Here is a 25,766-nt window from a genome sequence, read left to right as displayed (position 1 = left end):
CTACTGGAGGCAGAGACAGGAGGGTTTTGGGAAAGAAGGGGATTTTGATTGTCGGTCTTGTTTCCCTCCCAGAGAGCCAGAAACAGTGTGATTAGAACAATTATTGCCAGGGATATAGCTTCATCCCACTCTGGTCTCTGTTTGGAGATTTCACAGAATGCATTGGGAAAGACACCGCCGGTAATCTAGTCCATCTCTCTGCAGTGCAGGAATCGTCAGGAACCTTGCTAAACATTTCCCAGTTAGTAAAACCAACCGAGCCTCGTGGCGCCTTGAAGATTAACCAATTTATTACGGCCTAAAGTTTTGGGAACTACGGTTTGCTTTCCGTCCACCTATGCTGAATTATCCTGAGCGGCAGGTACATAGGCGCACTTGGGTTTGTGATGCTGTGGGCATTGTCCGCAGCAAGATCAGAGGCAAATGAAACCAATAACGTTCGGAGACAGTGATAACTATGCGGCTGATAGCGGAAATTTCCAAGACGGTCGTTGGTTTGTTTGTTTTTTAATTAAAGATTTTCTTGTTTTACAGAAGTACGTGTAATGTCTCTCGTATTTTTTCCATGGAACATTTTTACAAATCAGTTTCATTTGTTGAGACATTGGGAGAGGAAGAGGGGGGAGATGCGGGGGTCTGGTGGCAATATTTCTATTTTGCATAATGTATGTAAGGTTTGGTGTTAGCGTTGCTCGTTCACTTGTGTTCCTTTGGTGGTGAGAGAGGTTGGGGTTGGCCTAGGGTGTGGTTGTTTGTTTGTGGTTGGCTGTGGTGACCTTTGTTTTCATGCGTGAGTGGGGTGGGTGGGTGTTTTGGATCAGGTTAGCCATATTGATTAATATGCTGTTGGTGGATTATTGTCATTGTCTTGTTGGGCTGTGTATGTGATAAAGGGGAGCCATACTGGGGTAAAGGTGTCTTCTTCTGTTTGTCCCCGTGTCAGTAATGAACAAGATAGTCGTTGGTAACGCTGACAGCCCAGCATTGGCAATTAACGCATTTCACGTGTTAAGAAATGCATTGTCCGCATGGGTGAGCATTTGTAGCGCAGTGATTTCCCATTGCAGTTTTCCCTTCGATGCATCTTTGCTCAGGTCTTTCCAGTGGATCAGTTGCAGAACATTTCGTGAGGCCGAAATGCCCCCTTCCTGCATTGGCTTTCAAATGTTGCCATTTCGGATGTCCGATCTGTGTCCGTTGGTCCTTTGCGCACAGGTCCTGACCTGTCCGTCCTCTGTAGGATACAAAACAATGGCTTATTCCTGCACTGGAAGATAAGAAAGTGAAGTAACCCCTGATGCTGAGGATGATATTATTAGGCTATTTGGGCAAAAGGTATTTGGGGGGGGGGCATGCACTGCAAGCTGCCTTATACGGTGGTACCTCAGGTTAAGTACTTAATTCGTTCCGGAGGTCCGTTCTTAACCTGAAACTGTTCTTAACCTGAAGCACCACTTTAGCTAATGGGGCCTCCTGCTGCCGCCGCCCCGCTGGAGCACGATTTCTGTTCTCATCCTGAAGCAAAGTTCTTAACCTGAGGTACTGTTTCTGGATTAGTGGAGTCTGTAACCTGAAGCGTCTGTAACCCGAGGTACCACTGTACTGAATCGGTCCATCTAGCTCCCTGTTGTCTACCCTGTCAGGGCTCTTCCAGATGACCTATTTATGCAGAAATCTGGCATGGAGGTTAGATTATATCCGCTTGTTCTGATTTGTTTACAAGGCGGTTATACAAGCACCGGCCTTCCCGCCCTGTATTCATCCAGATTTGCTTGTGGAGTGTTTCCCGTTAGTCATCCTCTCATCTCACACACTGGCTGGTCCATTTGTTTCTCTCATCGCTTTCCAAAGCACAGCGGGTTACAATTCCTCTTCTTTTTAACGTCGATTTGTTATGTCAGGGCAACGGAGCCGTTTCGCCCATTTTATCCAAGGAAACCTAAAAGTTCTGGTATGTTCTTGAACCCCTCCCGCAAAAGAACGGTGGTCTGGAGGCACCCTTAGATCTCCTTTGCACCATGCAATGGATGTGCCGTGTTGTTGCTGGCATCTGTTTGTCTCGAGACGCAATGGAGTACGCCTCTTGGGGTGAGGCCAAACCGCTGCATTAGCAGCACCTAAGTGACCTCCCTGGGGCGCAGGCCTGGCAGTGTCAAGTAACCTTTACTGACATCACATAAGAACATCCAGAATACATTCAGAGTAGATAGGCCAGTGCGATCTTGTCGCCACCCCAACGGCACAGTCACCCACCAAAGGGCAGAAGATTATTATTATTATTATTATTATTATTATTATTATTAGGGCTCTGGTGGAGGGATGGGAACCTGTGGCTCTGTCCAGGTTTTGTTGGCCTCAAGACATTCCATCAGCTCCAGCCAGCAGGTGGTCAGTGACAATGGGAGCTGAAGTCCAAGATCACGGACATTCGCAGGTTTCAAGTCTCTGTTCTGGTGTTTCTTCAGAACTTGTTGGCCTTTGTCAGAAGGTGCTGTTGCTTTTGCTACAGAAGATGAACCCATCTACCATTCTGGAATAGTGTGCTTGTGTGCATGTGCAGAGTGTGTATATGAGAGAGAAGAGATCCATGCAAAACAATTGATTGCTTTTTCCTTATCTTTTTGCTCCAGTGACTGTCCCACCAACCCCAAACTGCTAGGGAAGCTTCCCTTTCTGGAGCTAATAGCAGCTGTTCACAGAAAGACCACTCTCTCAACAAGATGCGCTGGGAACCAGACCCATTCCCACTGTCTTAGCTGCAATCCCTCCCCTGGCTGCACCTGCCGCTTAAAAATAAAGCAAGTGTATTGAAGACATCGGGACGCAGGTGGCGCAGTGGGTTAAACCACAGAGCCTAGGACTTGCTGATCAGAAGGTTGGCGGTTCGAATCCCCGCAACGGGGTGAGCTCCCGTTGCTTGGTCTCTGCTCCTGCCAACCTAGCAGTTTGAAAGCAAAAAAGTGCAAGTAGATAAATAGGTACCGCTCTGGCGGGAAGGTAAACAGTGTTTCCGTGCACTGCTCTGGTTCGCCAGAGACAGCTTAGTCATGCTGGCTACATGACCCGGAAGCTGTACACCGGCTCCCTCGGCCAATAAAGTGAGATGAGCACGCAACCCGAGTCAGCCATGACTGGACCTAATGGTCAGGGGTCCCTTTACCTATGCACCTATCACATTTCACATATCTAGTTCGGCCACATTAAAAGCGGGTTGTGCAAAACCAGGGTTGTCGGTGGAGGCCAATTTGTGCAAGCATGTCAGAACCAAGGTGTTCTACTCCCTTGTGCAGTCCTCTCCACCGTGTATGTGTGTTGTTATTTTATTCATTTATTCCTCATTGCATGTCTATCCAACTTTCCCTCCCAAGTTGCTCATGGTGGTGTATGTCATTCTCTCTTCTCTCCCCGCCCCCATTTTATCGTCACAACAACTTTGTGAGGTACGTCAGGCGGAGAACGAGTGACTGCTGCAAGGCTTCGTGGCTCAGCGGGGCTTTGAGCCCTGGCCTCCCAATGCTCTAACCACTACACCACACCACCTCTGGTTTGGTCTATACGTAGCAGCTGAACAGCAAACGGCTTTGTGGGCCTGGATTTTATTTCATAGCCTGCCCTGCCCACTGTCTCCCTCAAGAGTGCCACAAACACCTTCCAGGTGTGTTGGTTGTCACAGCATCACCACAGTCAACAGGTTGTCCTCTCTGCCTTTCAGCAACCCACATAACCATCCCAAGACACTGAGTTAATTCACCCACAAGCTTTAGCCTTCCCCCCCCCCTTATGTGAACCTGAAAAGAGTTAATCTCAACACCACCCCAGCTTCCAGTTTAATTCGCTGCTTTTCGTTGATTGTTCTTCTCATCACGCACAGGAGAGATACGATAATCTTTATTGTCATTGTCCCATACAGAACAACGAAATTGAAAAATCTACATCAGACATTCAAAACCCAACAAGCCTGCTATCCCAGCTATCCCAACCTGGTTAGCCCCTAAAAACTCTGATGCTCCATTTTTAAATACAATATACTCCCATACAGACTCCTTACAAAGCGTTTAAAACCAAAATCGCATTTGGGTAGAAACTGTTTCTCAGGCGGCTAGTCCTAGTCTTTATAACCCTGTACCTTCTTCCAGAAGGCAGAAGCTGAAAGAGATCATTTCCAAGGTGCGCACGATCCTGCACTATCTCTGCAGCTTTCTTATGGCACCTGGAAGCATAGATTTGATCCAAGGTGGGAAGAGTGCACCCAATTATTCTCTCCGCAGTCTTTACAACCCTGGACAGCGTTGTTTTTCCCCTGACCGTGCAGCTCCCAAACCACACACGAAGACCATAATAAGTTAATACACTCTCCACAGTACAATGGTAAAATGCCATCAACAGGTCCTTTGAGAGATTGTTTTTCTGGAAGACTCTCAGATCTCATTTTGTGGGGCGACATTTCTCTCCCCCAATAATACTCTCCCCTCCGTTGATTACTGCACCGGCTCCGAAAGCAAGTTCTTAAGCATGGGTTCCAGCACCAGACTTTTTGCAGTTCGCCCTGTTCGCTTCTCTCCCCACCCCACCCTGCCTCCCTCTTTCCCCCCTTTCCTTTTGGTCTTCCCTTCTCTCTCTCTCTCTCTCTCTCTCTCTCTCTCTCTCTGGAATTTTCCTGTGCTCTGGGCGTTGCATTTCTCGGAAGCGGCATTGCACGAGAGCCTGAGCAGCTACTCACTACGAAACACGCGCTGCCTGGCCCCTGACTAATATCCTTCGGTGTATAGCTGAGGGCTGACTCAAAGCGAGGGGCTGGCAGCTGGCCGCATCATTATGGCTGCAAAGTGCAACCCAGGTTGGAATTCCCATCAGCGCATGGAGGTGGCTCAGGGTCCCCCAGCGACACTCAGTAACCCCTGGCAGGAGGGGGTGGAAAGGAGAGGAAATAAATGTGCAAGGAGTCATCCTGTGGTCAGGATGATTCAGGAGCTGGTTCTGTTAGTGGTCAGCGAGGCACGTGGCCAGTTTCATGGCTTTTGTATGCTAATCGGAGGCCAAGTCATTTTCCCTGGGGAATCTGCGTTCGTCCCGGCGTTTTGCCAGAGAACGCGTTTGTTTGCCGGATTCAGAAAGCTGCGATTGTTGTTTGCAAGGAGCGAGGGTTTCTGTTCGCATATGGCAGGCAGGTTTTCTAGATTGGGGGGGGTGTTTCTTTTCGCCGCCGCCTCTGAATCAGAGCGAAACTTTCAGAAGCAGAAAAAAGAAAAATGAAAGTTGCATGCTGATCTGCTGAACCACACACACACACACAGAGTGCTTGATTGAAGCGGCTGCATTTTGAGACAGAAGCAGCACTGGTTTTTAGAAGCCGAGGATGGATTTTGTGGAGCCCAAAGGTGGATAAGCGTAGGAGCCGCTCCTGTTTGCCCAGTGGGAAAGAAAAAGGAGCGTTTCGTTCTCTCCTGTTCCATGCCCAGGGTCATCTTGCCGAATCAGCCGATGGAGTGCTGAAAGCTAAGATGTAAGTTTGGGAACATAGCTGCTTGCAAGTGTGTTTTGAACTAAGTTTAGGATTCCTTTGAGTGGGCTTTGTGTGGTTATCTTGTTTTGTGCCTAACCATTCTGCCATGTGTGTTTGCCAGTTTATGCACCAGGGAGGGACCACTGAGCGGCTGAGCACCTGCTTTGCATGCAACAGGTGCCAAATTCAGTCCCGGCCATCTCCTTTCAGGAGGGTGAGGGAGGGGGTGACGAGAAAGACCCTCCTCTGCCCAGGAAAAAACCAAGCCTTGTGAGGAACGGCTGAGGGAGTTGGGTATGTTGAGTCTAGGAAAGAGGAGACTGAGAGGAGATGAGATAGCCATCTTCAGATTAATCTGAAGGGCTGTCACACAGAGGGTAGAGCAAGCTTGTATTATGCTTCTCTGGAGGGTAGAACTCGAACCAGTGGCTCCACGTTACAAGAAGGGAGATTCCGACTAAGAACTTTCTGGCAGTAAGAGTTGTGGAATGGACTTCTTTGGAAGGTAGCAGACTCTCCTTCTTTGAAGATTTTAAAGCAGAGGTTGGATGGCCATCCCTCATGGATGCTTGAGTTGAAATTCCTGCATTGCAAGGGGGGGGGGTTGGACTAGATGGCTCTGGAGGTCCCTTCCAACTCTGCAATTCTAGGGTTCTGTAAGACCTTGGGAGAACAGATGCCAGACAGAGTACAGAAAACTGGGCTAGATGGACAAATAGCCAAAGCTGGAATAAGGCACTGCCTTATAGTTTTCAGTTATTTTGCTTCTATGTGCATTTGATGCTGGGGATGCAAGTGGAGGTACTAGGATTCCCAGTTCTGGCACCTTGCATTTTGTGAAACCCAGCATGGCCCAGGGTGGAGGAAGCTGAGCGCATAGCAAATGAAAAGGACTATACGAAACATGATGACAGGAACCTGCCTTATACTGGACCAAAGCATTGGCCCATCTACCCCAGCATTGCCCGCACTGGCTGGCAGCTGCTTGGGAGGGTTACAGGCAGGGGTCTCTCCAGCCCCTACCTGGAGATTCTGGGCGTCGCACCTGGGACCTCCTGCATGAAGCCATGTGCTCTAATGCTTAAGTGCATAAGAATTGCTTTGCCCTGCAAGCCCTGGGGTGTGTCCAATCCTGCTGCGCAACTATGGCCAGCCGGGCACCTCTGGTCATTCCTCCTGCTCTCCTCCTCTCGCCTCTGGTACCCAGAGGTACACTGTCTTTGGCTGTGGAAGTTCCATTTAAGTGCGGATAGATTTGATGCAGAGACCCGCCTGTCCACGAATGTTGAGGTTTGCAGCGCATTGGGACCACAGGACCCGAGCGCTGCTGAATTTCTCCACCGTGAAGGATTCATAAGCCCGCAAGGAGGGTATACATTGGCAGCCGAGGACAGTTTCCTGTGAGCTTCTCCCCACAAGCTCATTCTGCGATGTATGTGTGAGAGAGAGTCGCCGGTTAGTCAAGAGCCTGTTATGAAACCAGATTCAAGCAGCTCCTTGAATCAGGCAGCGGGGAGAGGAGTGTGCCTTGTGCACACAGCCAGGGATGGTGTGTGTCCACCACGTTCCGTAATTTGCATGTGGAGTACAAACGGTTCGTGGTGGATGGCGCCGCACTCCGCTTTTGGGGAACGGAAAGGGAGTGTGCGGGCATCAGGGAACCCAGAATACAAGCATGCTCTGTGAGTTTGGGAGGTGCTGGCTGAAGGTGTGCCTTGCTTTCGTTTTGGAGGAAATTTCTGTGCATATCTTATCTCTCTTTCGCCTCTTGGCTTGCGTCTCCAAACTGCACGGTCCTGGGCCCTGGCAGCTCAGGCAAAGATCAGCTTCTACGAGAGCAGCCACTGGCAAAAAATAGGCAGCTCTTTCAGCAGAGAGGAAGAGGAAGATGGGGAAATAAGGATAATCTTTGCAGAGTGTTCGCTGCCGGTGGATTCTTGATCTACTGGCTCAGATAGGAGGAGGTGTCACAGACAGAAGTCTCACCGTGGTTCCTCCTTTCCCTTTCGCTCGCAGCAGATTTCGGGAGCCGTCCAGGAGCACCGCCAGGAAAAGGAGAAGAGGGGGCTACTGCATGCGCACACCAGGCAGCAAGTGGATTTGGAGCCTGAGATGAAATGAACTTGCTGCCTTTGTCATCATGAGGACTGCCTGGGATCCCAGTCTCTGAGTAAGTCAAAATGCCATTTTAATTCTGGGTTGAGAGGCTCGTGGGTTGGTTTTCAATCATTTCCACTGCGTGCTTTCAAGACGCTTTGCACCCTCGCCAGCATTTCAAACGGTCGCCGCGAGGAAGCTTATCTCTGTTCCCATTTTAGAGGCAAACAACTGAGGCTGATGAGTAGGGTTGTCTGCGGACAGCAGGCTCTCTCTCCTCCCCTCTCCCCCGTCTCCCTCTGCTGCTGCAGTGCGACTGATTTAGCTCACAATCGTAGACTTGCAGAGTTGAGAGGGACCTCCAGGGGTCATCCAGCCCAACCCCCTGCAGCACAGGAATATTTTTACCCAACGTGGGACTCGAACCCACAACCTTAAGATTCAGTATCTCGTTCTCTGCGGACTGAGCTATCCTGAAGATGGAGGAGGAAGGTACATCAAGGAGTAGCATGCTTTAAACGTTGGGGTGAGTGTTGCACATCAGGTCCAGGGACTAAAAGAAACCTCTAATGTAGAACCACCACCAGCCTGCCATAGATTGCCATTTCTGATTTTTCCTAAAACCGGAACCCAATTCCCACGTAGCTTATTTTCTAACGACAATGCTTACAACAGGGCGGTTTGGTTGCCTTTGTTCTTTTCTCCTTCCTGGTTTGAGCTGAGCATCCCAAATCATGTTGCATGATTCTCGCCACAGCCCTACAAAGGCTCGCGGTGTCTGTATTGCAGATGGAAGATTGTGGGGGATGAGAGGGCAGCCGCGGAGAGATCAGGGTTTATCTGCAGCTTCCTAAAAGCGTAATGCAAGATTTGGGCCCCAGTAATGAAACAATTGGGTGGGGTGCGTTTCGCTCTCTGTAGCTTGCTGCAGATGCTTCCCACATGGAGAGCTCATCGCGATAAACCGGCTGGCTTTGCATGTGGAAATTTCTGGCTGTTGCAAGGGGGCAGGAAGAGCCGTCCTCGTGGTACCCAAGAGAAATGCTTCTGCTGTTGCTCAGTCAGTCCTGGGCAAAGAGAGAGCAAGGCTCTGACTAAGCAGACCTTCATGTGACCATGTGCTGATTAGGTCCTCATGCATCATGCATCTTCCTGGCTATGATGCCCCTTCACTCATATCTCCTTTCTCCTTCTGTAGGATGTTCTGACTTGGACAATGCAGACTAATCTGCTGTCTCCTTTGCACAGAGCAGCTCCTAGATGTTCAGGATATACTGAGTATATTGTTTTTGCAATCTTCACATTCAGTTCTCCGCCGTTTCACACTGGTCTGCAATTTTTTAAAATCGTCGTGAAAATTCACCAACCTTTATGCGTGCATTTAACTTAACATGCACATTTTTTTAGTGCGATTTTTGCCTAATATTCACAATTTCACAAAGCAAATTCCCACTAATACAAAGCATTTCTTTGGCGTGCTGTTTTTGCTAACCCCCAATTTAGGCATTTTTGTAACCATTGCTTTGCTGGAGAACTGCATGGCAAAATTCAGAGAAGCATGAATTTCAAAGGACAGCTGTGTTTCGAGTTTCTGTGTTGTTTGGGACTTGCTGTAGATTAACTTTTAAATGTGGACTGAATCTAATTTCTCCCACTGGCATTGAGATAGATTTTGGTTCAAGTCTCTACAACTTCTTTTGTTTTTATGCATACTGTCTTAATTCGGGGCCATTTTAAGTTGCGTCTTGCACTCTCGGTTATTGCTTTATATCTGAGCTGACATGCAAAAAAAATTCTGAAAAGCCAAAATTCTGCACTGCAGTTTCAGCCTCGAAAGAGTTTCCAGGAATTGTCTAGCTAATACAATTTTCCAAGTATGTACTGTACAGTCTGCTCTATAATTTGCCAGATATTTTTAATATGACCTTGGAATCCTATGATGCTCAGTTCTAGTATTAGGCAGGTGCCTTCATTGTACTGCTTTCCATGTGTTCTAAAAAGGCTTTTGTTTAGACAAACCTGCACAGGCGACATGTATGTGTGAATATGCACATTTGGTTTAAAAACCGTTGGTTTTAGCTATATTTTGCTAATTGCTTTATATCTTCTGGGGTTTTTTTTTTAAAGTCTGTTGATTTTATTCAGTATTTCCTTATGAATATTTTATATTACTTTAGCTTAACCGCTTAGAGGTTTTATTTTATTGTGGTATGTATATCTTGTTAAATACATGTTTGATGCTTATTACTGGATATTAGGCAGAATTTGGCATTTCACAATTAAGACAGTATTTGCTGTCTGTCTTAACAGAGACTTTCAGCATTTGACTGCGTTTGATAGTGACATGCAATGGCGCATAGTATTTAGAGATTAGTCCTCAGCTATATTTGGCATATGACATCTTAAGGAGATCTCAGGTTTGGTGCACTAAAAACCGAAATAGCCTTCAATTCCTAAAAAGTGCACCTGCTCCAGTATTGTGACCAGACAGATTGCTGTGAGAAACTCACAAGTAGGTCATACAGGAAACTGCCTTTCTCCGCCCCGCCCCCCGGCCCCCCAAAAAATTGGCCTTCAAAGGTATACTGCCTCTGAACTGGAGGTTCTATTCTCCTAACTAATAATAATAATAATAATAATATTTTATTTGTACCCCGCCCATCTGGCTGGGTCTCCTGAGCCACTCTGGGTGGCTTCCAACAAATATTAAAAATACATTAAAATGTCACACATTAAAACTTCCCTGAACAGGGCTGCCTTCCGATGTCTTCTAAATGTCAGGTAGTCGTTTATCTCTTTGACATCTGGCGGGAGGGTGTTCCACAGGGCGGGTGCCACTACCGAGAAGGCCCTCTGCCTGGTTCCCTGTAGCTTTGCTTCTTGCAATGAGGAAACCGCCAGAAGGTCCTCAGCGCTGGACCTCAGTGTCCGGGCTGAACGATGGGGGTGGAGACGCTCCTTCAGGTCTACTGGGCTGAGGCCGTTTAGGGCTTTAAAGATCAACACCTTTAATGCAGCCCATAGTTAAACTGTGGAACTCTCTCCCACAAGAGGCAGTGATGACCTAGATGGCTTTAAAAGAAGTTTAGAGAAGTTCATGGAGGAAAGGGCTGTTGATAGCTACCAGCCACAATAGCCATGCCTTGTCTCCATGGTTGGAGGAGAAGAGTTGCTCTTGTGCTCAAATACTTCCAGGCATCTGGTTGGCCATTGTGAGAACAGGATGTTCGACTAGATGCTAAAAAGGTAAAGCTAAAGGACCCCTGAATGGTTACGACCAGTCAAAGGTGACTGTGGGGTGTGGCGCCTATCTCTGCTTTCAGGCCGAGGGATCCGGCATTTGTCCACAGACAGCTTTCTGGGTCATGTGGCCAGCAGGACTAAACTGCTTATGGTGCAATGGAACACCGTGACGGAAACCAGAGCGCACGGAAACGCCGTTTACCTTCCTGCTGGAGCGGTACCTATTTATCTACTTGCACTGGTGTGCTTTGGAACTGCTAGGTTGGCAGGAGCTGGGACAGAGCAACAGGAGCTCACCCCGTCGAGGGGATTCGAACTGCCCACCTTCCGATCAACTAGAGGGACCATGGACTTGGTCCAAGCAGCCTTTTCTTATGTTTTTATGATAGCCTGACTGATTTTTTGTTTGTTTGTTTTTAAAGCTTCCTGTACTTCTAAGGATGTGGCTATTCTCAAATATTTTTCTCTGAGCCACACTTTCAGAATAAGAATCTGCTCACACCCACACCAAATTTTCTAGTGGTAAAAAACAAAAAATACATTGGAAAACACAGCCAGTGTTGTCCTCAGTGTCACTAGAGGCTCTTGGAAAAGAGATGATGATGATGATAACAATAATAATAATTTATTATTTAAACGCCACCCATCTGGCTGGGTTTCCCCAGCCACTCTGGGCAGCTTCCAACAGAATATTAAAATACAATAATCTATTAAACATTAAAAGCTTCCCTAAACATCTAACTATACAGGCAACTCCCCATTCATGTGTGTTCTGTTTGCTTGCAACCACACACACACACACACACGGAAGGGGAAATGGGGGGGCACCTGGTCAACCAAGCCTTGCTGTCACAGCCGACACAAGTGGGGAATCTTCTTCCCCTCTTGTGAGCAGGAGGGCTGAGGAAGACTCTCCTGGGTGCTCCCCATATTACGTAACCCCGTGTATGTGCACAAGGGCCCATAACGGAACCCCTCCATAAATGGGAAGTCGCCTGTATCCTGCAAATAACTAAAAAAATGGAATCATAGAATTGTAGAGTTGTAAGGGACCCCTGGGTCATCTAGTCCAACCCCCTTCCAATGCAGGAATTTCAGCTAAAGCATCCATGACAGATGGCCACCCAACCTCTGCTTAAAAACCTCCCCAGGAAGGAGAGCCCACAACCTCCCGAAGGAGACCATTCCAGCTCTTGCAGTCAGAAAGAGCACTTTCCTGATGTTTAGTCGGAATCTCCTTTCTTGTAACTTGAAGCCATGGGTTCGAGTCCTGCCCTCCAGAGCAGCAGAAAACAAGCTTTCTCCTGTTCCGTGTGACAGCCCTCAACATATTTGAAGATGGCTATCGTATCTCCTTTCAGTCTCCTCTTTTCCAGGCTAAACATGCCCAGCTCCTTCAACCGTTCCTCATCAGGCTCGACTTCTGGACCCTTGATCCACATTGGTTGCCCTCTTCTGCACACCTTCCAGCTTGTTCCACTTACAATGGTACCTCTGGAAGCAAATGGGATCCGTTCCGGAGCCCCATTCGCATCCTGAAGCGATCGCATCTGCGCGTGTGCGGGTCGCAATTCATCGCGCATGCGCATGACGTCATTTTGAGCGTCTGCGCATGTGCTAGCAGCGAAACCCGCAAATAACACACTCCGTTACTTCCGGGTTGCCACAACCCGAATATGCTCAGCCCGAAGCTACTTCAACCCGAGGTCGACCTATGTTTTAGGTGATATCACCATTGTTTTAAACCATGATCTATGTTTTAGGCGATATCACCATTGATATCCTTGATTAATTTATGAGCAGAGGGTGATGTATAGGTTACAAATTTATTGTAATGTATGATGGTGGTTTTTGTTTTTGTTTTGCTTCGGTTACTGTTTGTCTTTTGTAAGTTTTGGCGATTTTAAATTTGGAGGTTTAAGTATAATATGTTGGTATGGGAAACTGTCGTGTAACGGGCCAATGGCCATAATAAAGATCAATCCAATCCCGAGGTTTGACTGTGCTTGGATACTACGCTATGCTACACTGAAATGTTTAAACGTTTCTTTGTCCTTGAATCTCCCTGCCACACTCGCCATCCTCTCCTGCCATGCCAGTGTGGCACACATGCCCACACCCTTTGAGAGCGACTGAGCTATAGTTCCTAAGCAACACGAATTAGGTGCCTAGTGCAACTTACGATTTGCTCCTCCTGCTCAACAATATCCTTTTAGCCGCAGGAAAAATTTTGTTGAGCTTCGGCACGTTTCTCTGTTTGCATTGGCAGCCATCAAACGGAGATCCGAATTGAAGGCTCGACATCTCCATGCCTTCATCTTCATTATAGCTTGCAGCTAAAGAAATACAATTGCTGCTGTTAGCCACAACGGCTATGGCCTACTTGCAGAGTCAGAGAACGCCTGCTTCTGAATCAACACTAGAATGCTGTTGCTCTTATCTTCTGCTTTGTGGGCACCCTGTTGGAGTATCTTGTTGATTATCTCTCTCGCCCTGACCTAGCCACTGTGATCCACGCGACGGTCACCTCCAGGCTTGATTGTTGTAACTCTACATGGGGCTGCCCTTGAAACTGACCCAGAAACTCCAGTGGGTGCAGAATGCCACGGTGAGGCTCCTTACGGGGTCCTCGCTGTGGGATCACGTTCACCCAGTGCTGTACCAGCTGCACTGGCTCCCGGTGGAGTACAGGATCAGGTTTAAGGTGCTGGTTTTAACCTTTAAAGCCCTATACGGACTAGGACCCTCGTACCTATGGGACCACCTCTCCTGGTATGTCCCATGGAGGACCTTACGGTCTTCAAACAAAAACATCCTGGAGGTCCCGGGCCACAGGGAGGTTAGGCTGGCCTCGACCAGAGCCAGGGCCTTTTCAGTACTGGCCCCGTTCTGGTGGAACGCTCTGTCACAAGAGACTAGGGCCCTGTGGGACTTGACATCTTTCTGCAGGGCCTGCAAGACAGAGCTGTTCTACCAGGCCTTTGGCCAAGGCACAGCCTTTGGTAATCCTCAAAGAACTCTAGCCCAGTGGTTGCCATCAATTTGATTTTAAAATGAATTGATTTTAGAATGCTGTGTTACTTTTATTGTTGTTAGCCACTCTGAGCCCGGCTTCGGCTGGGGAGGGCGGGATATAAATAAAATATTATTATTATTATTATTATTATTATTATTATTATTATTATTATTATTATTATTATTATTATTTATGATCGCAGAGATCAGGGCAATGGACTAGACTGGCCTTGGCTCTGGTCCAGTGGCGAGAGAGAGAGAGACTTGTTAATTTTCTGTGTTTCTTCAAGGCTGAGCACGAACTGAGAGACAAGACACCTGTCCTTTACAGTCTCCTGGACCCAAGGCCAGGGTCTACGATAGCAGTAATGGCCATGGAGATTTTTTTATAAGATTGCACAGGAAGAGGCAAAGTGTCCCACATTTTGGTTCTTCGTGAGACCTGCCTCCGCCGCCCACAAAAACACTCCCTGATCTTTGGGGATGAAAACGTAAAGAGCAAGTTTCAAGCGAGCGGATCCTCTGAACGGCGTGGGCGTCAAGGTCACAGAGAAAGCCACTTTTGCTGCGGTTTCTGCGCAGGCGGGAAAAAGCCCGAGAAAAAGGAAAGGGCGGAGGAAACCAACTTACTCGAATTCAGCAAATAAAGGGGTGTGGTTAGGCAGAGGACCAGATTTCTTAATTTTAATTCTACATTAAAAAGAACCATTGTTTTGTTGCTGCCGCCGCTGCAGATTCTTACATGGGCTAACCCAGCCCAGCCTTTGCCCTCCAGATGCTCTGGGTGCTGGGAGTTCTAGTTCAAAAACATCTGGACTAACCCCGTAGTTCCAGAAAAGGTCCGGCTCTTATCGCAGGTAACTTCTCAAGACATTTCCAAGGAGTCCTTTGCCAGCAGAACCTCAGCTCAACACCCCTTATCTCAAGGAGGAAGCTGTGGGTTTTTATAGTTTTCGTGATTTGTAACTGCCAGGTACGATCCGGGATCCGAGGATCAGGTTTCGCCAAGGGTGATGCTAGCAGGAACATTAATTGCCGAGGAAGTCAGAGCCGTCCGTGTGAGCAAAGATCTCTCTTCCCGTTCATTGCAGCTTGCCTACCTGCGTGGTGCGAGGGGAGGGATATCGCTCCAGGTTCATTTATTACGGCGGTTTATTTAAAAAAAAAATCAATTTTTAAAAATTAATTTTCCAGAAATTTTTAAGACAAACAAACATACATCCTAATTGTGAATACACCAATCTTAATAACATTGTTAAGCGACTTCCTCAAATCCCCCTGATTGAATTTCATTGTAAATCGTTTTAACAGTTTTTCCAAAATCAATCTTCTCAAAAAAAATAACTTGATCACTTAGCATTTTTCATTCTTTCTAATCTAGCTTTAAACATCTTAATTCCTATCCTTACATATTTAAATCCTAAGCCTATCTAATATTTGCAAGCTTTTCCAATTAAGTCATCTTAACATATTTAGCTAAATAGTCTTTAAATTTCATCCATTCTTCCTGGTACTCCTCCTCCTTCTGGTCGTGGACTCTTCCCGTCAGGTCGGCTAGCTCCGAAAAATCCATCATCTTCATCTGCCAATCTTCCACTGCTGGAACTTCTTGTATTTTCCAATTCTTCGCTAACGAAATTCTTGCTGCAGTTGTGGCATACAAAAACAATTTAACATCTTTCTTGGGCAATTCCAAACCTCTTATTCCAGGACGAAAGGCCTCTGGTTTCTTAATAAATGTATATTTCAACATTTTTTCCAATTCATTACAAATCTTCTCCCAGAAGTCTTTCACCTTGGGGCAGGTCCACCACATATGATAAAAGGTATCTTCTTTTTCTTTGCATTTCCAACATAAATTGTCACTGTTATGATATATTATTGCGACGGTTTAATCGTTATTACTTACCCCAAACTGATGGGCTCCTGCTGGCCAAGATGCCCTCTCTTTATTGAACACTACTCAGCAGGGTGGATTTGATTTAAATCAGAGCGATTTAAATCACTAGTCCGTAAGACTTGATTTCAGCCATTTTTTTCTTGCTGGTATCATCTTAATATTTACAACCAGATGAAGGTTTCAATTTTGGAATAATAAATTTTCAGAGTAGTTTTTACACTCACATCAAAAATGACTGATTTGGTTATAATATTAGAAATACATAAGACAGATAATTATGAAATTATCGTGAGGTTTAATAAATCAGCTGTTTATATTTGGACAACTTTTCTGCTGTACTTTATTAGAAGGAGAAAAACAATTGTTTCCTTAATAACAATTTAAGCAACTTATTTAACTAAAACAATAACATTATAGCGTATGTATCCATGTTTGTTAACTGATGTGGTTAAACAATTTTTTTTAAAAAAAAAAGACGGAGTTTTAGCACACATGAAAAACTTAAAACAAATCCTTATTTCCTGATGAATAGCCTTTGGACTATAATGTAACTTAAACAGAAAACTATCTTGAGAAATATTATTCCTCCAAAAGCATTTTATTTTTAAAATCCAATTTAAATTTTAAAAATCCCATTTAAATTTTTTTAATAAAAAAGCATAATTGATTTTTATCCACCCTGCTACTCAGACAAAATATAGCATTGAGTGGAAGGGGTTGTTTTCCGCTCAGGGTGCCAGCACACTCACGCCTAAAGCACATTCGGCGCCAGGGTGCAAAAAACTGCCCAGCACCCAATTGGGGGGGCAAGCTGAAGTTGTTGAGCTTTTTTGGGGGGCAGCTCAAAGTTGTTGGGCTTTTTGGGGGGGCATGGCCAGCTGCTTCAGTGCCCACAGCAGAAAAGCCTGTGCCCCTAGCGCCTATGAGTAAGCCAGCCCTTGCGAGGTCTGCCATGAAAGCTCACCGGAGTCGCTCAATCTCATCCTGGCCTTCCTCACAGGGTTTTAGGTAGAAAGCACTAAGGACCCCAGTACTGAGCCTTGGTCCAGTATACCTGAAGGAGCATCTCCATCCCCATTGTTCTGCCCGAACACTGAGATCCAGCTCTCAGGGCCTTCTGGCGGTTCCTTCACTGCGAGAAGCCAGGGAACCAGGCAGAGGGCCTTCTCGGTGGTGGCACCCGCCCTGTGGAACGCCCTCTCACCAGATGTCAAAGAGAACAACAACTACCAGACTTTTAGAAGACATCTGAAGGCAGCCTTGTTTAGGGTGCTTTTGATGTTTAATAGGTTATTGTATTTTAGTGTTCTGTTGGAAGCTGCCCAGAGTGGCTGGGGATACCCAGCCAGATGGGCGCAGTATAAATAAATAAATAAATAAATAAATAAATAAATAAATAAATAATAATAATAATTATTATTATTATTATTATTATTAAGCTTGCCATGTTCATAAACCCAAATAAGAATTGCAGAGGACCTTGCTACTTTTCCAGATGCTAATCTCCCTTTCATGTGAGATGAAAGGTTAAAAAGGGGAAAGGGTAAAAACATTTTTAAAAAGGTTTCGTGGGGAGAGGAGGGTGCGGTGAGAACTTTGGGTATTTCCAGACTGTTGGTGTTTTGCAGGTAGGATTCCACTGCATACCTGAAAACCCAGGTAGCGGACTTACTTATTGGAAGTGTGGATTTGACACACTTGAGCAGCAAACCTGCTCCCCGCCCGCCGCCTCCCAAATACCTGAGTTTCTGAGATTTAAAATAAAAGTGGCAGGGAATTGTGGGATAACAGATGGAACACCGTATGGACTCCCTGAAAGCAAATCAGAAGGGATGTGCTTTTGTCTCCTCTCTCTGCTGACTTTGTGCAGGCAAAGCAGGAGAAAAGGCTCAAAAGTCCAGAAGAGACCTTGGTTTGTTTATTTATTTATTTTTAAATTATATTTCATTAGTTTTCCATACATTCATACCGCATTACAATTTATATTAAACTTTTCGGTTTTTGACTTCCTTCGGCTTCTCTGCCAATCATTCAAATTCTAGTTTCTTTAAATACACATTTCCGAATTTTGGTATTGCCTTTATACCGGCCCCCCTCTTATATTTTGTTTTTTTACAATATTTCTTATTCTGTTACAGAGCTTCTCTAAATGCCACTAACGTTATTCCGTTATCACTTATACATTCCCAGTATTCTGCTAATTTTCCCCAGTCCTCGATGAATTTTTCATCTCGTTGATATCTGATCTTCCCAGTCAGTTTATCAAGTTCTGCATAGTCCATCAGCTTCGTTCTCCATTCCTCCAACGTTGGTATTTGGTCTTGTTTCCATTTCTGGGCCAGTAATATTCTTGCCGCTGTTATTGCATATTGGAAAAATTTGTGGTCCTTTCTATTTATTTCATTACCAACAATTCCTAAGAGAAAGGCCTCTGGTTTCTTAACATATGTATATTTCAACATTTTTTTCAACTCATTATATATCGACTTCCAGAAGCTTTTCACTTTCTTACATTCCCACCACATATGAAAAAATGTACCATCTTTTTCTTTACATTTCCAACACTTCTTACATGTTTTGTACATTTTTGCAAGTTTTACTGGTGTAATATACCATCTATATATCATTTTCATAACATTTTCCTTTAATGCAGTACATGCAGTAAATTTAATACTTTCATTCCATAGTTTTATCCAATCGTTAAATTGTATATTATGTCCAATATCTCTGGGCCATTTTATCATGACTGATTTAACTTCTTCATCCTTTGTATCCCATTCCAACAATATCTTATACATGTTGGATAGGATTTTATATTCATTATTTATTATTTCTATTTGAAATTTAGAATCCGAGACCTTGGTTTAAAATGCGGCCAGGAAGCTTTGGTGATAAATTAGATTTAGATCGTGTGCTCGATTTGAAAGTTGACAAGTAGCATGAGGGCTGCTTTTGCCCCCTTTGAAAAAGAAAAGCCAGCAGTTCATCAGGTGTGGCACATTATTATTATTATTATTATTATTATTATTATTATTAATACCCCACCCATCTGGCTGGGTTTCCCCAGCCACTCTGGGCGGCTTCCAACAGAATGTTAAAATACAATACTCTATTAAACTTGAAAAGCTTCCCTAAACAGGGCTGCCTTCAGATGTCTTCTAAAAGTCTGGTAGTTGTTGTTCTCTTTCACATCTGGTGGGAGGGAGTTCCACAGGACAGTCGCCACTACCATCCATCAGGACTCTTAATGTTCTTACGGCAAATCCAGCCTTTGACCAGTAGGGAAGGACCAATGGCAGTCCCATGCCGTTTTCACACAGAAGGTGTCAGATCCGACCCTCAGCCTCCTCCACGTGGCTGGCAAAGACGTCCCCCCCTCGGAAGTCGCTGCCAGCCAGGCCATGGCAACCAAACAGCCTTTAGACGCGTCAAGGGCGTGACTCAATGCAAGGTTGTTCCGTACATTCGTAGGCAAAGTGCCGACATGTGTTCTCTCTGCCGACGTGCTGTCACAGGCTCCTGTCTAAGCACATGACGGTTCTCATTGCCAAAACACTGTCCCGGGCAAGAATGTGCCGCATGGCAGGGGATGTGTTTGGTTTACGTGGATTCACCAAAACACAGGTGGGGGTGGTGGCGGCAGTGGGGAGGGAGATAAATTCCAACGCAGGCAAGAGCGTCTTGTTCTCTCCTGTTAGAAAGAGCATTCCTGTCAGCGATGGGTATTTGATCCTTGCAGGATTTGTTTCCCAGACTGTTGGTTTGGCAAAAGGAAGGCGAGAATGCTTTATACCAGTGTTTTTCAACCACTGTTCCGCGGCACACTAGTGTGCCGCGAGATGTTGCCTGGTGTGCCGTGGGAAAAATTGAAAAATTCAAAAGATTTTTTTTAAAAAAAATGTCAAATTTTCGCCCACTAGGCGGGCGCCGGACTGTGTCCACCCTATTTTCCATCCGTCCTGGGTGGGGATCAGATCGGATGGGATCGGATGAGAGCGGACAGGCAGTCCGCTCTCATCCGATTCCCCATAGAGAGCAGTGGGGCTCTGACATCTCTGACACACAGTGCGGAGACGGAGCTGTCATCCGCCGGCTCAGTGGGGATCAGCGGATCGATCCCCGCTGAGCAGAGAACGGTCTGCAATGTTTTTGTTTGCCATTAAAGAAAAAATATTAAACATTTTCTACTGGTGGTGTGCCTCGTGATTTTTTTCATGAAACAAGTGTGCCTTTGCCCAAAAAAGGTTGAAAAACACTGCTTTATACCAGCGTGTGCATACCCTCGCCCAAGATGCCACTGGGGTCGGCTAATTCCTTCTAAGGCTGTAGCTGGGGGGCACCTCTTTGATGCCTCCCTTTCCATGGAGGCGCAGGTTGCAGCCACAGCAAAGGTGGCATTTTTTTCATCTCTGCCGTATCAAGCAGTTGGTCCCTTACCTTTCCCGCCCCGACCTGGCCACAGTGATCCATACGATGGTCGCCTCTAGACTTCATTATTGTAACTCGTTCTATGCGGGGCTGCCCTTGAAGCTGACCCAGAAACTCCAGCGGGTGGAGAATGCCGCAGCGAGGCTCCTTACAGGGTCCTGGCCACAGGATCACATTCATTCAGTGCTTTACCAACTGCACTGGCTCCCGGTGGAGTACAGGGTCAGCTTTAAGGTGCTGTTTTTGACCTTTAAAGCCCTATGCGGCCTAGGACCCACGTACCTACGGGACTGCCTCTCCTGGTAGGCCCCGCGGAGGACCTTAAGGTCCACAAATGACAACATTTTGGAGGTCCTAGGTCTCAAGGTGGTTAGATTGGTCTCAGCTAGGGCCAGGGCCTTTTCAGTACTGGCCCCGACTTGGTGGAACGCTCTGTCACAAGAGACTTGGGCCCTGCGGGACTTGACATCTTTCTGCAGGGCCTGCAAGACAGAGCTGTTCCGCCTGGCCTTTGGTTTGGACTCTGTCTGACCCTTATGTTTCCCTCCCCTTATGGTTTTGATCTATGGGCTACTTTTAAAATGAGGCTGGATTTTAAATGGCATTTTAACCTGTATTTTAAATTGGGTCCCCCCCACATTATGTTTTTACTGTAATTTTACCGGTGTTAGCCGCCCTGAGCCCAGCTCTGGCTGGGGAGGGCAGGGTATAAATAAAATTATTATTATTATTATTATTATTATTATTATTATTATTATTATTATTATTTGCTGTTGATTTGGGAAATTTGGAAACGAGCCCAGCAGACTAGCAATCCCAGGTGAGTCCCACACTAGCAATCCCAGGTGAGTCCAACATCACAATATATCACCAGCTAAACACCATGATAATATCAATATATCACGATGTCTGAAATAAGGGTGGAGCAATAAATAGGCGTTGGCTGGTTTCACGGTTTCTCCCACATTGTGATTTTTTGCAAAGCACACTCACATCATGATTTGTGATATATTGCCAGATCAAAGATTATGAAGCCGGTCTCGTGATACGGACTTGAAACCAATTTTGGATTATATATCACCCACCCCTAATACACATCATGATTTGTGATACAGTGGTACCTCGGTTTTCGGACGTAATCCGTTTCTGAAGACCGTTCGAGTTCTGAAATGTTCGAAAACTCAAAACGGAAATATCAATGCAGAAAACTCAATAGGGAAGCCATGTTTCCGGTTAGACTTCTGAGGCGCGTTTGAAAACACGAAGCATTTACTTCCGGGTTTACGGTGTTCCAAAACGTCAGTGGAGACGTTCAAAAACTGAGGTACCACTGTATATTGCCCGGTCAAAAACTATGAAACCAGTATCGTGATATGGACTTGGAACTCGTTTGGGACGATATATCAATATATTGCCCACCCCTAGTTGCCACAAAGATTTCACCTGAAGGAAAAAAGCCAGGATTAATCTGGTGTGTGTATCTTGAGTTAGTTCACTCTTGCAAGTTTTTCGCTGGCTGGTTGAAGTTTTCCAAGCAGTTGTAGGCAGACTTCAGAGATGCTGGCATCTGCTCTGTTGTCCTCAAGGTCACCCAGGGAGAGCCAGACATGTCCTGCAGAGGATGGGCCTTTGCTAAGCACAAAGGAACAGGGTGCTTCTGAACCAGGGATGGGAGAATCTGCAAAATTTCACTCTCTTTCCCCATCAGTTTGCTTAAAAAAATAAATCAATGTGAAAATGCATTTGCATTTTAGAGCCAATTTCGCCTAATATCTTCTTTTAAAAAAGCAAACAGCCAAAATATTCCCTGCCCCAGGAATAATAGTTCTATTATTGCAGGATTTTTTCCATCTCTCCTCCTTCCCACCCTCCAATTTTTACTAGGTAAAGGACGGGTATCTTTTATATCAGGCATAGGCAAACTCGGCCTGCCAGATGTTTTGGGACTACAACTCCCATCATCCCTGACCACTGGTCCTGTTAGCTAGGGATGATGGGATTTGTAGCCCCAAAACATCTGGAGGGCCGAGTTTGCCTGTGCCTGTTTTATATTGTTTTAACAATTCTACATGTGGAACTGTTTTTATTTGTCTCCGCACTCGTTTTATGGCTCCAACCGTTCTCTTTTCTTTAAAACTGCTTTGTTTTATTGTTTCAACCTGCCCTGGGATCTTGCGGTGGAGGGCGGGTAAGAAATCTAACGAAATGACATTTAAATGAAGATATCACACAAGGTGGACCTGCGGCTGTTCAGGGTGCAAGCCAGCCATGCCCCTTTCCAGGATACTCCATCTCGGCTCTCCATTTCTCCAGCTACCCAGCAGTCCAGATTCTGTGCCCATTTAGCATGCTCAGCCATCATTGAGCTGTTTTTGCTTCTTCTAAATATTTTCGGTACTTCCCACAAACCGGAGCTTTCTCCCTGGCCTCCTGGTTCTTCCCATTTGGCCCTGGACGGTGCTGTTTCACCCACAAAGGAGAACTGACTCCTCTTTGGTATACAGTGGTACCTCGGGTTAAGAACTTAATTCGTTCTGGAGGTCCGTTCTTAATCTGAAACTGTTCTTAACCTGAAGCACCACTTTGGCTAATGGGGCCTCCTGCTGCCACTGCACCGTCGCTGCGCGATTTCTCTTCTCATCCTGAAGCAAAGTTCTTAACCTGAATCGCTATTTCTGGGTTAGCGGAGTCTGTAACCTGAAGCGTATGTAACCTGAGGTACCACTATAATCACGTTCCCTTTGCCGCCTACATTTCCACTTGCTCTGAAGTGTGAAGCATCACACCTTGTCCCGTTAGCCATCGTATTAACACAGACACACAGCATGTAAATAAGACCCCCCCTTTTTTTAAAAAAAAAGCCTTCTTCTCATATGGTTTCTGACAATCCCCCAAACACCATTCTGAATTCCCAAATTGGGTCAGCCCGGCGAGGTGAAGCGCAAACTTCGCAGCTAGCTCCTCAATCCGTTTCGCATACTGTTTAGAAGCTTAAGATACGTAGGAAGAGAAAGAGGCGTGTGTTAGACGCTGAAGGTCCTTCCGGACAACCTGTTTATTGAGCGTTCATCCTGATTCGTTTCCACGGGGGTTAGACGGCGTCGCGTCAGAGCAAGTGTTATCCCACTCTTTCTGGCACATCTTAGCACTTGCCATGTATATTGCAAAAGTCTGGTCTTTGGGCGGCGGGGGGGGGGGGACACACACACACGGATTTGTTGTACAAGAGTGACAAATCAGCCGTAGTTGTTCAGCCTGACGTTTCCATGGTGCGATTGAATCCTACCTGAAAGTAGTGACAGTTCGGGCGCACAGGAAGGCAACAGCCGGCTTGCGAAAAAAGGAAGAGGGGGAAATGTTTTCAGAGGGCAGAAGCGGTCTGCGCCTCAGCTTTCCCGTGAGAATTTCTCTGGAGTAAAAGAAGCACTTAAGGGAAATACAGAATGTTCCCCGGCTCTCCCTTGCGGTCCTTTTTTTTAAATTTTTTGGCGGCGGCCAAAAAACAAGCATGGTTTCTCCTGCCTCAACAAATCACCAAACGTGTGTGTGTGTGTGCGTGTGTGTGTACTCTCCCCAACCCTATTTACAAAAGCTCCGGCAAACGGGCGTGCACACAGGTAAACTCAAGCTCAGCCACAGCTTGGTGGTCCATTGAGTGTATGTTTCTGCTTGCAGTCACTCCCCAGCTCACCTGGTTACCCAGATGCGGGACAGAAAGGTGCTTGTGTAATAATGGGTAGAACATGGATAGGCAAACTAAGGCCCGGGGGCTGGATCTGGCCCAATCACCTTCTAAATCCGGCCCACGGACGGTCCGGTAATCAGCATGTTTTTACATGAGTAGAATATGTCCTTTTATTTAAAATGCATCTCTGGGTTATTTGTGGGGCCTGCCTGGTGTTTTTACATGAGTAGGATGTGTCCTTTTATTTAAAATGCATCTCTGGGTTATTTGTGGGGAATAGGAATTCATTCATTACCCCCCCCCAAAAAAAAAATATAGTCCAGCCCCCACAAGTTCTGAGGGACAGCGGACCGGGCCCCCTGCTGAAGAGGTTTGCTGACCCCTGGGGTAGAAACTAGTGTCTGCTGCACCAAGGTAAAGCTTGCATCCATAGCCCCGCCCACTTTTGTTTGTGGCCCCGCCCACCTCTGGTCTGTGGTCCCCGGAAGATGGTCCAGGAAGGATCTGCTGTGAAGGGTTGCCTTTCTGCACCTGGCCTGTCTTGAAGGATGCTTTGCAACAGAGCATCAATTTGGCTTCTTTTCTTGTTTTCGCTGTGCGAGCAAAACTTTTATTGTTGTTGTTCTTATTGTAGAAACTTAATACAGTGGTACCTTGGGTTACAGACGCTTCAGTTACAGACGCTTCAGGTCACAGACTCCGCTAACCCAGAAATAGTACCTTGGGTTAAGAACTTTGCTTCAGGATGAGAACAGAAATCGTGCGGCGGCAGCAGGAGGCCCCATTAGCTAAAGTGGTGCTTCAGGTTAAGAACAGTTTCAGGTTAAGAACGGACCTCCAGAACGAATTAAGTTCTTAACCCGAGGTACCACTGTAAATGGTAATGAGTGAAGTTTTTACGCAGCAAACCCTCATTTCAGTTGCTTTGATCTGTGGCTTGCGCCTGTCTCCATTTCTGTTTCTCGACTTTGGCGCTCCTATTTCTCAATAGCCGCACTGAGGGATTCAAACATGTTGTCGGGGTCTTGTCATTTGTCGGTGTTTAAAAGAATTCGGTGTGTGTGTGTGTTGTTGCTGTTTCCTTTCACCTAACGGGTTTCTATTGCTTATTTTATTATGTCCCCTGCCATGTTTCATGTTTTCTTCTGTTTTTAATCTGTTGGGAGCCACCCAGAGTGGCTGGGGGAACCCAGCCTGATGGGCGGGGTATAAATAATAAATTATTATTATGGTTGTTGTTGTTGTTGTTGTTGTGCCAGTAATTGATGAAGGGTGGGGCATAAGTCTTTTAAAATAATAAATGAATACTGTAAATATTCCGAATAAACAAATAAGATGGTGGTGCAGAAACCCCTGCACATTTCTCAAAATTTGCACTCAGATTTTGGCACATTTATTTTATTGTAACCGTCACATGTTACCTTCCCTGCCTCTGTCCTGTCCAACGATCACAGAATAACTCCCTCTTGGGTCTCACTTTTTCCTCACAAGAGGCAGACCAGGCTCACAGATCGACTGGCCCAAGCTCACCCAGCCAGCTTTACCAGAGCAGGGAACTGAACCCAGCTTCTCCCCTGGTTCGAATCACGTTGCCCCTTCATATTGTTTCATTCGCTTTGGGACTACAAATCCCATCAGCCAGGATGGCTGTGATAGCTGAAGCTTATCTGAGTTGCATCCCCAAAATAGCTGGAAGTCAGAATGTCAGCACAGCCTTAAGAACTTGGAAGGCTGCTGCCGGCCAGTGCAAACAGCACTGGGATAAGTGCGTTCAGCGAGCTGACTCAATCTGCGCATCACTTGGGAGGTTTCCTTGCCAAGAACTCACAGCCAAACACGAGAGCCGAGGTTTAAAGCATTGTGTTTAGGTTTGTTGTTGTTTAGTCGTTTAGTCG

At 46.1% G+C, this 25,766-nt stretch overlaps 1 protein-coding gene across 15 annotated transcripts in view; it reads left to right on the top strand.

Annotated features, from left to right (window-relative positions):
• The window catches only part of LOC309378777 (endonuclease domain-containing 1 protein-like), a 402,039-nt gene that overhangs the window by 339,707 nt on the left and 36,566 nt on the right, over window positions 1-25,766 (top strand). For 7 of the 15 annotated variants that reach the window (XM_081927428.1, XM_081927429.1, XM_081927431.1 and 4 more), the window contains one exon: window positions 7,520-7,673. The exons of 4 other annotated variants lie outside the window; for them this stretch is intronic. The gene's annotated coding sequence lies outside the window, so the exon portion shown is untranslated. Of the gene's footprint in view, window positions 1-147; window positions 490-4,698; window positions 5,504-7,519; window positions 7,674-25,766 lie in introns of those variants that run through there. 4 more of the 15 variants (XM_081927426.1, XM_081927439.1, XM_081927430.1 and 1 more) reach the window with 3 other exon arrangements.

Source organism: Podarcis melisellensis (assembly GCF_964234715.1).
Source record: "Podarcis melisellensis genome assembly, chromosome: 10".
Classification (NCBI taxonomy): domain Eukaryota; kingdom Metazoa; phylum Chordata; class Lepidosauria; order Squamata; family Lacertidae; genus Podarcis; species Podarcis melisellensis.
The sequence above is the reverse complement of the archived record's forward strand: the minus strand, read 5'-3'. Positions and strand labels throughout refer to the sequence as shown.